Source organism: Schistocerca piceifrons, chromosome X (assembly GCF_021461385.2).
Source record: "Schistocerca piceifrons isolate TAMUIC-IGC-003096 chromosome X, iqSchPice1.1, whole genome shotgun sequence".
NCBI lineage: Eukaryota > Metazoa > Arthropoda > Insecta > Orthoptera > Acrididae > Schistocerca > Schistocerca piceifrons.
In genome coordinates this window covers 77042569-77059662 of record NC_060149.1, presented here as the reverse complement: position 1 = coordinate 77059662, position 17094 = coordinate 77042569, and positions in this window count along the sequence as shown.

Here is a 17094-nt window from a genome sequence, read left to right as displayed (position 1 = left end):
TCACGGAATTACCCTGTATGTACACATATTAAGAAGTGCTGGCGCTTGTAACTTTGACGTTCTGTAGCGTCGTTGGGTGACGTTTCCGGATATGGGTCCCTATGAGAAACTTGATCTACTGAGTCCCCTCTACAATGTCTGGAAGTACGTAATATGAATTCTGTAAATGTAATACATAAAGGAGAAATATTATTCGCTGATAACCTCGACGTTGAGCTCCCTTAAGCTTCTTCCGAAACATTATTGCCAAAATTCTCGAAAAGTGCTTGACCTATTTATTTTAAACTTTTATGCAATATTCTAACACACATTCAGACGAGCATGGGCTAAATATTCTTCTGTTTAAATAGACTGGGAGAAAGAAAATCCTGTACTGTGCTCTGCCATGAAAATGTACGGTTTTCTTTTCTTTTTCACAGTCAGACAATTTGTTTTTCCCATATGTCGTCTGTGTCATTAATCATACATATTTTTTAAATTGTATGCACAAGAATGTGTAATTTTGTTTCCTTCCTTTCAGTAATTTTGTTTTCCTCCTTGCAGTCGGTTTTCGCAGAAAACAGGAAAGTTGTTTATATGATGGCCTATGATCAGAATAGTACTGCAGAATACGAATTTGCAATAACAATAAACGAGGCTCAAGATCACAGAGAGGAGAGAAGAAGAAATGGACAGAGAGAGGAGGGAGAGGAAATAGGCATAGACAAGGGAAAGGAGGAGGTGAACAAAGAAAGGTGGGAGGGGGACATGGATAGAGACGGGGGCAGGAGGAAATGAACAGGGAGACGAAGGAAGAGATGATGGACAAAGAGAGGGGGGGGGGGGGGAGAAGATTTGGATGTCTTTCTAGTAACGACACATATTTAGTAGTCGCGAAGTACTGCCGGATTCGCAAGTGGTATATGAAGACAAGTCATTGTTTAATGTTGTTACCAAATATCTGGAAATGTGCTTGACCAACTTACTTCAAATTTTTTACATGATGTTCTAATGAACATTCGGATGGACATTGGCTACGTATTATACGGTATATACAGGGTGTACATAAAGTCTGGGAACACTTTCAACTATTTATTGCACAAGAACCAAAAATTGTACTGATATCATACATATGTCATTTTGAAGAGAAACCCTGAACGTTTTTTTCATCTATAGCGCCACAGCGTAGTTTGGTAATTAGCCGATAGTCAGCGCTAGTCGCAAACATGGCGAGTTCAGGTGCGGAGCGGGCTTTCTGTGTGTTGGAGTTCGTCAAAAACAAATGTGCTACAGCTGTTCAACGGATGTTTAGAACCAAGTATGGTAAGAAGCCACCAACAAGGAAGGCCATTTACCAATGGCACAACAAATTCGTTACGACGGGTTGCTTGTACCCGGCAAAGAGAAGCGGACGTCCCAGTGTGAGTGAAGTGAATGTGGAGCGCGTACGAGAGACCTTCATAAGAAGTCCAAAGAAGTCGGTGCGTCGTGCATCCCGTGAACTCGAAATGGTTACAATGACAGTGTGGAAACTCCTGCGATAGAAGATGACTATGAAAACATTCAAATTGGAGCTAGTGCAGAAGCTCAATGACGACGACAAAAACAAGCGTTGAGTCTTGTTCGCAGCTGCAATAATTGAATGAATATGGTGATGGCATTGTTGATCGCTTAATTTTTAGCGACAAAGCCACTTTTCACACTAATGGGAAAGTGAACAGGCACAACTGTCGAATCTGGGGTACAAAGCATCCACACGAATGAATTGAATTTGAGCGTGATTTCCCAAAGGTAAATGTTTTTTGTGCCTTGTCACGTCGAAAATCGAAAGGTCATTCTTCTTCGCGGAGAGCACTGTCACTGGATATTCCTTCCTGGACATGTTGCAGCAATGGCTGATGCCTCAAATGCTATCGGACTCTCCGTTCATCTTTCAACAGGATGGGGCTCCACCCCATTTTCATCGTGAAGTTCATGGGTACCTGAGCACTGCGTTGCCGCATCTATAGATCGGCCGTGCTACAGAAGGGGACAGCTGTTTCATGAAATGGCCTCCCCGATGACCAGATCTCACTCCGTGTGACTTCTTTCTGTGGGGACACAGTAAATATCTGGTGTATGTACCGCCTCTACCACGTAATGTAGCAGAGCTCTGGGAGAGAATACGGGAAGCGACAGCCAAAGTCGACGATGCCATGCTGGGACGGTATGGCAAGAATTCGATCATCGTATTGACGCCTGCCGGGTCACTCATGGTTCGCATATAGAATGTTGCTAAAAAAAAACTTTCAGGGTTTATCTTCAAAATGCAATATGTATGGCATCTGTGCAATAAATATTTGGAAGTGTTCCCGTACTTTATGTACACGCTGTATATATAGGGTGAAGAAAAATTCGCGCGCTCGGACTTCGCAGTGCAATTCCTCTCATACAGGCAATACAAAAATGTCTCGCGAAATTTCGTCCTGCGCATATTTCGGGCAGAAAATGGACGTTAAAGATCGGCAATCTCGTAACACTGTAATCCTGTGTACGGGAACTACCCTCTGTCAAGGCATTGTAGTAGTGTTGTGCAGTTGGTGCCATGGTTAGCGTTTTGGGTAAGCATGCAGAAGATAGAGGATTCGATTCTGGGTTGCGGCATATTTCTTTTTATTTGCTAAAATTAGTCTGCGTGGCACGGTAATGGCGTCTTCGTCGTCATACAGCAATTACAGTGGGTCTTTTACAAAACATTTGCAGTTACGTATTACGAACACAGAACTGGAAGAACAATCGTTTTCACTGGTCAGCTTTTAAACAAACTTTTTGCGTGTCGGGGACGCGAATTGTTTCGCACCACTGCATCTATTAAATTCTAAACATGTTTTCTATGTACCTCCCTCAATGGTCCCATTGATTAATACCAAGTATTATTCTTGTCACCTTCAGGTTCATTACAATCCGTTAGGGCCTTAAGTCACCAGGAGGGCTAGCAAAGTGTTCTGCAAATAATTTCGATGGGATCATTAGGGGAGGGTACACAGAAAACAGCTTTGGAATTTAGTAGATGCAGTTGCGCGAAACAATTCGCGTCCACGACGTGCAAAAGGCAGTGCTACTTAGTGAGATGACCTCTCCTTGTGTTATCCATCGCATATTGTCAACATGTCTCCCTCTTGGTTGCTTGCAGCTGCCTGTTCAGCGACATACGGTGCCCGAGACTTGTTCCACTAAACAAATGAGTTTGGCCTTAATTAGTGAGTAAACGATTTGTTAAATAAAAAACACTGGAAGAGTGATTTTCATCTGAAAATTGTCTGTGCTTTCTACACGTGACGTTTTCATATGTACCGAAACGTTGCCCTGTATAGTGCATGAAATAAAAAATGTAGAACCCCAGTCACTAAACGCTATGAACTTATTCGTGAACCTAATGTTTTCATGAAAATTTTAATCGTGATGGTAGATTCCATATTTTAATGTTTTCCACTCCATGAGATGTAGTTGTCACGTCTTTGTTGTTACTGCACGGTGTTCGCTCGTTTATTTATAGACTTCTTGCACGGAAACTGAAACTGCAAAAATAAAGAATTTTGTGCTAGCTAAAACGAGAGCAGCAACATGTGCTGAGGACACTGGCACAGGATACGATGCTATGCAAAAAGACGGGTGGAGTCCGGTTGCCATCAGCCAGTGTATGCTGCATCAAGGTCGGACACAAGTCTTCTCAACTGGACAGACAGCCACCAAAGTTTTCGCGTAAATATATTTCGAAGGTTTTAAAAACTGGCATATCAGAAAGCGAAATACTTTATTTTTATGCTTCCATGAGACAGATACTCTGTCATGCTGACGAAATGCGGTTTAGATTACATCTAACGCTTGACATTGTGTTTATACTACAACCAGTAAATCACGAGCAGCTGCAGCAACGTAACAGTTTGAGCTTTAGACAACACTTTCACTAAATACTGTCGCATCCTACGGTGTTACCACCAAGCGAGGTGAATTCCGTGTCCGAGAGAAGTCGCAACTCACTGCCCCCCAGCAGAGGCTTCGCACAGCAGTTTTTGTGACATGTAGCCGGTGTCATCGTCTCTCCAAGCTGTGAGTACTGTATACCCTGATACTACGGAGCTGTCAGTTAGGAAAAAATGCCCTTTCCTTACCGGCAAGAAAGTCTGCAGTTTCACGCGTTGTAAAGGTTTGTTAGTGAACAAGGGATGTAATAGCTTTACAAGTTGGTTCTCAATGCGACTTCTTGGCGAATGTGATTGTACAGCAAGATAGTTAATGACGAAGTATGTGTTCGTATAATTTCGCGATTTTACGGTGATGTTGATTATCTACATCTACATACATACCCCGCTAGCCGCCATACAGTGCATGGTGGAAGCTACCACTAGTAATTTCAATTCCTGTTCCACTCGTAAACAGAACGAAGGGAAATCGACTACCTATATGCCTGCGTATGATCCCCAATTTCTCGTATTTTAACTTCGTGGCACTTACGCGAAATGTACGTTGGCGGCAGTAGAACTGTTCTGCAGTCAAATAGAAATTCCGGTTTTCTAAATTTTATCGATAGTGTTTTGCGAAAAGATTGTCGACTTCCCTCCCGACGTTCCCATGTGACGAAGCATCTCCGTAATACTCGCACGACGAGCGAACCTACCGGTAACAAATCTAGCAGCACGCCTCTGAATTGCTTCGATGTCGCGCTACAGTCTGGAACTGCGCGACCGCTATGGTCGCAGGTTCGAATCCTGCCTCGGGCATGGATGTGTGTGATGTCCTTAGTTTAGTTAGGTTTAAGTAGGTATAAGTTCTAGGGAACTGATGACCTCAGAAGTTAAGTCCCATAGTGCTCAAAGCCATTTGAACCATTTTTCTGCTTCGATGTCTTTCTTTCATCCGACCTGGTGGGGATCCAAATCACTAGAGTAGTGCTCCATAATGGGTCACACTGGTGTTCAATACGCGGTACCCTGTACAGCTGAACCACACTTTCCTAACATTCTTCCAGTTAACTGAAGTCAACCATTTATATTCCCTACCACTATCTTTATGTGCTCGTTCCGTTTAATATCTCTTTGCAACGACGTCTTAGCGACATGCTCTCTCTGAAAAACTCCAGGTTGGTCACGTATGCGCTGGGAGATATAGACGAAGTAGTGAAGGAATCCCTCATCCAAATGTGGATGAATGTAGGTCGAACCAGAATATTAGCTTAAAGGAAAAATACAAGTCGGGATCAAATCAGAATATGAAAAGAAGAATTCTGCTTCTAGGTAGAAGTCATGTGAGGGGAGTAGGCCAGCAGCTTCAGGAGAAATTAGGTGCAGGGTACCAGGTCACAAGTTTTGTGAAACCACCTCAGCCAGGTGACAGAAAACTTAGGTTAGCTATGCAGGGACTTCGAGAAAGAAGATCAGGAGTTGGCGGAGCAGGAAACAGCCTGGCTATGAATCCAAGATATAGTATTAGGCGTGACCTGGACAAAATAGGAGCAGAAACTGCACACACTAATGTCTTGTTTGTGGAGGTCTTTTAGCGCCATGATCGGCCCTAGGTAAACACAGCTGTAAGGCATGTTAAGGGGATACACTACATATGGCCTGCACCTAACTAGGAAGGGGAAAGATAAGTTAGCTTCTCTACTAGCAGATACTGTAAGGGATGCCACAGTCACACAAGGGATGATCCCTGTGGCTAATGGGACCAGACAGACAGGTTTTTTAGGTTAAAGCCAACGTCCAGAAAGACAACATTCAAGAAAAATAGAATAAAAGAAGCTTATGTGCACTAAATAGGGATAAAGTTAAGGGCAGTATCAATTTGCTTCATTACAATATCAGGAGAATAAAAAATAAAGTAGATGAGCTGTTACTGTGTTTAGATAATCTCAAAAATAAGAATCAGATTGATATACTTTGTCTGTCTGATCACCATGTAACTGTGGGAATGGAAAGTGTCAGTACAAATGGGTATAATTTAACCCCCTACACTTGCAGATCTAGCGTGGAAAAAGGAGGAGTTGCCATTTATATAAAACAAGGGGATAAGTACAAAACTGTAAAAGTAAGCAAATTTTATGTCTATAATCACTTTGAAGTTTGTGTATGTGAACTATAGCTAGATAATGTAGTGTTGATATTAGCAAAAATGTACACATCCCCATTAGGAGATTGGGAACTACTAAGAAAATTTTGACTCCCTATTATAGTGCCCGTCAGACAAAAAGAGGAAGTTATTAATCTGTGGTTATTTCAATGTAAACTTTCTAAACAATTCAGATAGGAAAAGTGAACTAGAAGTGTTATTAATGTCATATAACTCAGCATCGGTGATCAACTTCCCTACATGTATAGCTCAAGACAGTAGCACCTAATGGATAATGTATTTGTACAGCAAGAGGATGTAAAACTAACACATGCTTTCCTTGTGATAAGCGGGTTGTCAGACCATCATGCACAACTGATTAACTTGCAAAACCTAGCAGGGTGTACAGTTCAGAAAGCATCAAGTAAAATTGTAAGACTCTGCAACCCAACATCTATAGAGCACTTCAGAGAAATTTTAAGAAAGGTTAATTGGGGAGATGTATATAATGAGCCAGATGCTAATGATAAATGCAACATATTTCTTGATAAATTTATATCCCTTTTCGAACATTTTTGCCCCAAAAGAATTACTAAATGTAACACCAAACAGTTTTCAAAGAAACCTTCAATTACTACATGTATTAAAGTGTCTTCAGAAAGAAAAAAAACTGTATGAGGCAGTAAGAATTAGTAAAGACCCAGAAGTAATTTTACACTATAAAAATTATTGTAACATAGAGACAAAAGTTGTCAGAAAATCAAAAAATATGTATATTAGAGATGAAATTATCAACTCGGGCAATAAAATCAAATCAATATGGAACGTTGTTAGAAGAGAGACAGGAAAAGTAGACACTGGGGTAGGTAGTATAACGATTAAAGAGAATGAGGCCAACTTAACCAACAGAACACGAGTAGCTAATGCATTTAACAACAATTTGTTAAGTGTTTGTGAAAAAATTGGTGAGAATAGTTCAAAAGAAAAAGCCAAGCAGTACGTGGAAGAGTCAGTTTTGAGAAATCCTTTTTAGATTAATTTTCATTTAACAACCTCTTGTGACGTAAGGAAAATCATTAAATCTCCGAAAAATAAATGTTCTGTTGGAGTAGATGACATCTCTAACAAGATATTAAAACAATGTGAAGCAGTTATAGCTGATGTTCTGAGTCACATCTGTAATGCATCACTAACTCAAGGTATTTTCCCAGACAGGTTAAATATGCCATTGTCAAGCTTCTCTACTAATAAGGGGACAGCACAGATGTCAATAATTACAGGCCAGTCTCCTTGCTTACAACATTTCCAAAAATCGTCGAGAAAGCAATGAACACAAAAGTGCTTAGCCATCTCAACAGTAATGGGATACTTAGGGATACTTAGTAAATGACAGTTTGGTTTTCAAAAATGTTGTTATACTGGAACAGCAATATACAGGATTGAAATGATAATTAAATAGACACCCTAGCTGCAAGCAGGCGTTGATACACTTCATTGGGGACATGTTGAAAATGTGTGCCCCGACTGAGACCCGAACTCGGGATCTCCTGCTTACATGGCAGACGCTCTATCCATCTGAGCCACCGCGGGCACAGAGGATAGTGCGTCTGCAGGGACTTATCCCTTGCACGCTCCCCGTGAGATCCACATTCCCAACATGTCCACAACACTACATTCGTAGTGCGCCTAATAGATGTTTGCCCATCATACTCATTACTCGTGGCAGATTAATCTTCCAAGTCCCGTACGAGTTCGGGCATAGCGTGTGCGTTCGCACAAGAAGGTCAAAGGCCGGGAACCCATATTTTGTCCCCAATGAAGTGTATCAATGCCTGCTTGCAGCTAGGGTGTCTATTTAATTATCATTTCATTTCTAGCAAAGCTGCATGGTCATCCACGGTAACTGTTCTTTCGGGAACAGATACTACCGTCATATATAGTTCAATATACATCATTGCCTACATAATAGAGTCTTTAAATAGTAAAATATCACCAATAGGAATTTTCTGTGACTTATCCAAAGCGTTTGATTGTGTGGACCATGACATTATGTTACAGAAATTACAATTATATGGTATAAATGGAACAGCATATGAGTGGTTTAAGTCATATCTACAGAACAGGAAACAAAAAGTTTCTTTATATGGTTTAAGTGATTTAAGGAAGTTTCCACCCCTAACTGGGGTGTAATTACATTTGGTGTTCCACAGGGTCAATCATGGGTCCCCTTCTGTTCTTGATATATGTGAATGATCTCCCTTCTTATCTGAAACAAGAAGCTAAACTGACACTGTTTGCTGATGATATGAGCATCATTATTAATCCAGTAAAAGAAACTACAACAGAAAATGATACAAATAATGTCTTTGGAAAAGTTATTGATTGGTTTTCTGCGAATGGGCTTCCTCTGAACTTTGGAAAAACACAGTACAAGGAGTACAGCTCCTTCAATACTAAGTTTCTGGATGTACATATAGATTAGAATCTTAATTGGAAAATTCATATTTTGGATCAACTAAAGCGAATAGGTTCAGCAACTTTTTCAGTCAGAATAATTGGTAATTTTGAGGATACAGAAATTAGCAAGCTAACATGCTTTGCATACTTTCACTCTCTGATGTCATACGGAATAATATTTTGGGGAACTCAACACTTAGGCAAAAAGTATTCACTGCTTAAAATAAAATGTTTAGAATAAGGTGTGGGGCTCATAGTAGCACATCTTGTAGGTATATGTTTAAAAGGTTAGGAATTCTTGCAACAGCCTCACAGTACATTTACTCAGTAATGTAATTTGTTCTCAACAATATGGACCAGTTTAGAAACAACAGTGACATTCAGGATTATAATCCCAGAAGAAAGAAAGATTTATAGTATCCAGTATCCTCTACTTAACCTATCTCTGACACAGAAATGGATAAAATGTGCTGCTGTAAAACTTTTCGATAAATTGCCAGATGAAATAAGTCTGACAGACAGCAGTAATAGTTTCAAAAATAAATTGAAATCATATCTCCTTGACAACTCCTTCTATACTGCAGATGAATTGTTGACTAGGATTAAATAAATAAATCTATAGGTATCATATATGGATTTTATGCCATTTAAGGGAATGGGTTAGGTAATAAAAATTTAAGTTAAAAAAACAAAAAAACCTTGATTCATGGGTGTATATCTTATGCACTTGACACGTTCCACATCATAACAGTTACCATGAGATTGATCAATGGAACACGTAACTAACTAACTAACGACGTGTTCCTGTAGTATTTGTATATCATTAAGGGGTCTTGCATGCACCCAAAGATTTCAAGTGCACCCACAACCGAAATTCCAAAGGACTAAGGTCAGGGGAACGAACCGGCCAACGTACTGGACCTCCCTGACGAATCCATTGCCCATAAAATGTCCGTGTGAAGTGATTTTGGACAATTCGGAGAATATCGGCTAGTTCTACATCTTGCATGAACTACATCTCCTACCGTTGTTAGACAGGCAAGTCGTTTGACAGAACCTGAAAATGCCTTGCATCACTCAACCTGTTTCGTAGTACATAATGTCCTGTTAGTCTATCGCCAATAATTTCCTCCTGCACATTAACTAAAAATCGGCCTTTATGCCTTGCTTTTTTTTAAAAACGGTGGATGGATTTGCGTCGGCCTTCCCATATTGTTTACGCAAATTGACAATCCCACCTCGCGTGAGACCAGTCTCGTCTATAAACAGCATCTTTGTTGTGGAAAGTGGACCTTTCCAGATCGTTGGAATAGTTATTGGCAGAACTCCTTTCTAAAAGGCTGATCTTGTCACCGAAGGGCGTGGACACACTGTGCACAATGTAGGTATAGCAACTACTTAAGCAGGATCGTGCAGACAAGAGGATGACTAACCCTGATAGAATCTGAAATTCTACATAATTCAAGGGTCTTCAGGAGTAGGAATTATGCGAGATCTGCGTTTATCCTCCGGCACTGCAAAAGACGGCTGAATAATTGTGCAGATGGCACCCTGCGTTCTGGATATTTTTCAGAACACAGGACACAGGCTTGGCCGTTGGCTGAATTCGCCAGCCCGTACCAGAAGATCATATCTTCAACTTTTCGATCTGGTAAGTACAAAGATAAAGCGACATTGTGAAAACATTTCGCAAACTTATCAAAACAAGACCTGGTAGAATTACAGTTAATGTACCGGGCGATCAAAAAGTCAGTATAAATTTGAAAACTTAATAAACCACAGAATAATGTAGATAGAGAGGTAAAAATTGACACACATGCTTGGAATGACATGGAGTTTTATTAGAACCACCCCATATTGCTAGACGCGTGAAAGATCTCTCGCGCGCGTCGTTTGGTGATGATGGTGTGCTCAGCAGCCACTTTCGTCATGCTTGGCCTCCCAGGTCCCCAGACCTAAGTCCGTGCGATTATTGGCTTTGGGGTTACCTGAAGTCGCAAGTGTATCGTGATCGACCGACATCTCTAGGGATGCTGAAAGACAACATCCGAAGCCAATGCCTCACCATAACTCCGGACATGCTTTACAGTGCTGTTGACAACTTTATTCCTCGACTACAGCTATTGTTGACGAATGATGGTGGACATACTGAGCATTTCCTGTAAAGAACATCATCTTTGCTTTGTCTTACTTTGTTATGCTAATTATTGCTATTCTGATCAGTTGAAGCGCCATCTGTCGGACATTTTTTGAACTTTTCTATTTTTTGGTTCTAATAAAACCCCATGTCATTCCAAGCATGTGTGTCAATTTGTACCTCTCTATCTAGATTATTCCGTGATTTATTCAGCTTTCAAATTTATACTGACTTTTTGATCACCTGTTATATGCTGCACTTACTGAGAACTCTAAAAACGATTTACAGTAACAGTACTAACAGACGTTTACAGCATGATTCACCCTTGGACAATAACAGGAGAATATATCCCCATTTGTTTACCGCATTTTGTAGGTCGTTCGTAATAGCAAAGACCTAACAGTAGAAGAGATGTGTTTCACTTAGTGAAGATGCACAAAAGCTTATACCTCTCAAGGTATGCATTTTAGAGCCCATGTTTACTGGACATTTTTGTCTTGTTTTGGTCCATATTAACACCTTTCAAAATATGGAATACTTTTTTAAAACCTTTCTCTAAGAGACTTCCGGTGCATTTTTTCTGGTGTTTCGGCAGATATCTGCAGTTTCTTTTGTACAACGTTTAGCTGGAGTCAGTCCAAAAAAATACTGCTCACCGCATTTTTTCTCGCGACGCCCACTAACGACAGAAAGTGTCAATTTGTTTCCCATTGCGACCAAAATTATTTTTGAAGTGGAATTTTACGTACCCATTCGATTGATTGGTACCATATTAAAAATGGTTCGAATGGCTCTGAGCACTATGGGACTTAACATCTGAGGTCATCAGTCCCCTAGAACTTAGAACTACTTCAACCTAACTAACCTAAGGACATCACACACATCCATGTCCGAGGCAGGATTCGAACCTGCGACCGTAGCAGTCGCGCGGTTCCGGACTGAAGCACTTAGAACCGCTCGGCCACACCGGCCGGCAGTACAACGATTACAGTTCCTTCAATACTAAGTTTCTGGATGTACATATAGATTAGAATCTTAATTGGAAAATTCATATTTTGGATCAACTAAAGAGAATAGGTTCAACAACTGTTGCAATCAGAATAATTGGTTATTTTGAGGATATAGAAATCAGCAAGCTAACATACTTTACATACTTTCACTCTCTGATGTCATAAGGAATAATAGGGGAAGTCAACACTTTGGAAAAAAGTATTCACTGCTCAAAATAAAGTGTTTGGAATAAGGTGTGGGGCTCATAGTCGCACGTCTTGTAGGTGTATGTTTAAAAGGTTAGGAATTCTTACAACAGCCTCACAGTACATTTTCTCGATATGTACTGACAGAGACAGTAAAATACAGGGTGATTCAAAAAGAATACCACAACTTTAAAAATGTGTATTTAATGAAAGAAACATAATATAACCTTCTGTTATACATCATTACAAAGAGTATTTAAAAAGGTTTTTTTCACTCAAAAACAAGTTCAGAGATGTTCAATATGGCCCCCTCCAGACACACGAGCAATATCAACCCGATACTCCAACTCGTTCCACACTCTCTGTAGCATATCAGGCGTAACAGTTTGGATAGCTGCTGTTATTTCTCGTTTTAAATCATCAATGGTGGCTGGGAGAGGTGGCCGAAACACCATATCCTAAACATACCCCCATAAGAAAAAATCGCAAGGGGTAAGATCAGGGCTTCTTGGAGGCCAGTGATGAAGTGCTCTGTCACGGGCTGCCTGGCGGCCGATCCATCGCCTCGGGTAGTTGACGTTCAGGTAGTTACGGACAGATAAGTGCCAATGTGGTGGCGCTCCATCCTGCTGAAATATGAATTGTTGTGCTTCTTGTTCGAGCTGAGGGAACAGCCAATTCTCTAACATCTCCAGATACTGTAGTCCAGTTACAGTAGCACCTTCGAAGAAAAAGGGACCAAAAACTTTATTGGCTGAAATGGCGAACAAATGTACAACTAAATGAAACTTTATAGCTCCCTTAATTCGCCGATAGATAGTGCTTAGCTCTGCCTTTTGTCGTTGCAGAGTTTTAAATTCCTAAAGTTGTGGTATTCTTTTTGAATCTCCCTGTACTGTGAGTAGCCAGTACTATTGCTGAGCAACGCTCCTGCATGGCGGTGGCAGTCACCTCAGGCCTGGGCGGTGCCGCCGCTGCTGGATTACTGGTTAATCTCCATGTTTTACTGTCGCTGTTAACATACGTCGATAAAACGAATGTGGCACTACGCTAATTTGGAACCGCTCAATCGAATGGCGACGTAAAATTCCACTTTAAAAATCAATTTTCTCGTAACGGGAAAGAAACTGACGCTTTCTGGCGGCACTGGGCGTCGCATGAGACTTGATGTGCGGTTTTCGTTTGGACTGATTCCAGCTACACATTGCAAAAATGAAATTTCCAATATCTGCCGAAACACCATAGAAAATGAGCCTCGACTTCCCATACAAGAGAGACATGTATATACGACGGTAGGCGCAACTTCTCTAGTGTCTAGCCAGTAATTTGCAATTTCGTTTCAGCAATGTGTTGCTGGAGTCACTCACATCTACATCTACTTTTTATTTATTTATTTATTGTTACGTGGGACCAAATTAAGGAGAAGTCTCCATGGTCAAGGAACGAGTCAATGCATGAAATTATAACACGATATTAGAAACAGATAAAATGAAATATAAAAAAAACATATTCAGGTGACAAGTCGTAAGTTTAAATGAAGAAAATCAACAATGTAACACTGGAATTTGCTTAATTTTTTAGCTCTTCCAGGAGCTCCTCGATAGAATAGAAGGAGTGAGCCATGAGGAAACTCTTCAGTTTAGACTTAAAAGAGTTTGGGCTACTGCTAAGATTTTTGAGTTCTTGTGGTAGCTTATTGAAAATGGATGCAGCAGAATACTGCAGTCCTTTCTGCACAAGAGTCAAGGAAGTGCATTCTACATGCAGATTTGATTTCTGCCTAGTATTAACTGAGTGAAAGCTGCTAACTCTTGGGAATAGGCTAATATATACTGTGAGGGTAATGTCAGAATTCTCAGATTTTTGAATAGGGGTCGACAAGAGGTTCTCGAACTTACACCACATATACCTCGAACAGCCCGTTTTTGAGCCAAAAATACCCTTTTTGAATCAGAAGAATTACCCCAAAAAATAATACCATACGACATAAGCGTATGAAAATATGCGAAGTAGACTACTTTCCGTGTTGAAGTGTCACTTATTTCAGATACTGTTCTAATGGTAAATAAAGCAGCATTTAGCTTCTGAACAAGATCCTGGACATGGGCTTTCCACAACAGCTTACTATCTATCCGAACGCCTAGGAAATTGAACTGTTCCGTCTCGCTTATAATATGCCTATTCTGTCTGATCAAAATATCGGTTCTTGTTGAATTGTGAGTTAGAAGCTGTAAAAACTGAGTCTTACTGTGATTTAGCATCAAATTATTTTCCACAAGCCACGAACTTATTTCATGAACTACATTATTTGTTACTGTTTCAATATTACACACAAGATCCTTCACTATCAAGCTGGTGTCATCAGCAAACAGAAATATTTTTGAATCACCTGTAATACTAGAAGGCATAACATTTATATAAATAAGAAACAGCAGTGACCCCAGCACCGACCCTTGGGGAACGCCCCACTTAACAGTGCCCCATTGGGACTGAACATCACTACCACTCTCAATATTGCGGAGAATTACCCTCTGCTTTCTATTCTTAAAGTAAGAGGCGAACCAATTGTAAGCTACTCCCCATACTCCATAATGGTCCAACTTCTGCAGTAATATTTTGTGGTCAACACAGTCAAAAGCCTTCGTTAAATCAAAGAAAACACCTAGCGTTCGCAACCTTTTATTTAATCCGTCCAAAACCTCACAGAGAAAAGAGAATACAGCATTTTCAGTTGTTAAACCATTTCTAAAACCAAACTGAACATTTGACAGCAAATTATGTGAATTTAAATGCTCCAGTAACCTTGTATATACAACTTTCTCGATAACTTTAGCAAACACCGATGGCATAGAAATAGGTCTAAAATTGTCAACATTATCAATGTCTCCCTTTTTATAAAGTGGCTTCACTACCGAGTACTTTAATCGGTCAGGAAACCGACCACTCCTAAAGGAAAAGTTACAGATATGGCTGAGAACAGGGCTAACATACATAAAACAATACTTCAGTATTCTGCTAGATACCCCGTCATATCCATGAGAATTCTTGGTCTTTAGTGGTTTAATTATTAACTCAATCTCCCTCTTGTCAGTATCATGGAGGAGCATTTCAGGTAACAGTCTCGGAACACTTTTTTCTAAGAGCGCTATATGATTCCCTGTTGGGACTAGGTTTCTATTTAGTTCACCTGCTATATTCAGAAAGTGATTATTAAATACTGTACATATATGCGACTTATCAGTAACACGGACATTCCCACCACGCACTGATTCTATATCCTCGACCTGTCTCTGCAGACCAGCAACTTCCTTTACGACTGACCATCTGGTTTTAATTTTATCCTGAGACTTAGCTATTCTATCTGCATATCACATACTTTTTGCCTTCCTAATAACATTTTTAAGCTCCTTACAATACTGTTTGTAATGGGCTGCTGCATTTAGATTTTGACTGTTTCTAACATTTTGATATAATTGCCATTTTGTTCTACAAGATATTCTTATTCCTCTAGTCAGCCACCCAGGCTGCCTGTTTGTGCTAGTACCCTGTTTTAAACGTTCTAACGGAAAGCAGCTTTCAAAGAGCATGAGAAAAGTCTTGAGAAAAGCATTATATTTATCGTCTACTGTATCAGCGCTATAAACATCTTGTCACACTTGTTCCTTTATAAGGTTTACAAAGGTCTCTACAGCAACTGGATCAGCTTTCCTGAAGAGCTGATGACTATATTTAACACGTGTTGCAGCACAAAAATCTTTTAAAGTTAAAATTTGTGCATCATGATCTGAAAGGCGATTCACCTTTTTGCTAACAGAATGCCCTTCTAGTAATGAGGAATGAACAAAAATGTTGTCTATGGTTGTTCTACTGTTACCTTGCACTCTCGTTGGAAAGAATACGGTTTGCGTAAGATTATATGAATTAAAGAGGTCTACCAGCATCCTCTTCCTTGTACAATCACTTATACAATTAATATTGAAGTCACCACATATAACTAACTTTTTGTATTTCCTATAAAGTGAACCAAGAACCTCATCTAGCTTTAGCAAAAATGTTGTGAAATCGGAGTCTGGGGATCTATAAATAACAACAGTTAGAAGTTTAGCTCCGTTAAATTTAACCACACCTGCACAACATTCAAACACCTTTTCAGTGCAGTACTTTGAAACATCAATTGACTCAAATGGGATGCCGTTTTTCACATACATGGATACTCCCCCACACCGCAAAGAGCTCCTCGAAAAGCTGCCAGCCAACCTGTATCCTGGTAAAGGAAGCCTCTCAATTATTTCCTTATTTAAGAAGTGTTCAGATATACCAATAATTTCAGAGTCAACATCTATAAGCAGTTCACTTACTTTATCTCTAATACCTTGTATATTTTGATGAAATATACTAATTCCCTCATTACTCGGATACCTAAGCTTTGTCAAAAGGTGATTCCCCTGTTAGAGAGACTTCCCTTAAGCAGGCATACCTATCAGCTGACTTCAATCTAAAAAAGGTGCAGCTCTAACACCCACTACTGCAGGAATTTTCCCATGAGTGATCCCACCAACCCCACCTATGCTGTCACCTATAAGCTTTGCCAATCTCCCCTTCCCATACCTGTTGAGGTGCAGGCCATAGGTCATTACTCTGCTACTCACAGTAAAGTGCCTGGCAGAGGGTTCAATCAACCACCTTCAAGCTGTCTCTCTACCGTTCCATTCTCTTGCGGAAAAAACGAGCACTTAAATTTCTCTGTGAGAGCCCTGATTTCTCTTATTTTGTCGTGATGATCATTTCTCCCTATGTAGGTAGATGCCAACAGAATATTTTCGCAATCGGACGAGAAAACTGGTGATTAAAATTTCATGAGAAGATCCCGTCGCAATGAAAAACGCCTTTGTTTTAATGATTACCACTCCAATTCACGTACCATGTCTGTGGCACTATCTCCCCTATTTCGCGATAGTACAAAACGAGCTGCCCCTCTTTGTACTTTTTCGATGTTATCCGTCAGTCCAATCTGATGCGTATCGCATACCGCACAGCAGTACTGCAGAATAGGGTGGACAAGCGTGGCGTAAGCAGTCTCTTTAGTAGACCTGTTGCACCTTCTAAGTGTTCTGCCAATGAATCGCAGTCTTTGTGTTTGCTCTACCCACAACATTATCTATGTGATCGTTCCAGTTTAGGTTATTTGTAATTGTAATCTCTAAATATTTATTTGAATTTACAGCCTTCAGATTTATGTGA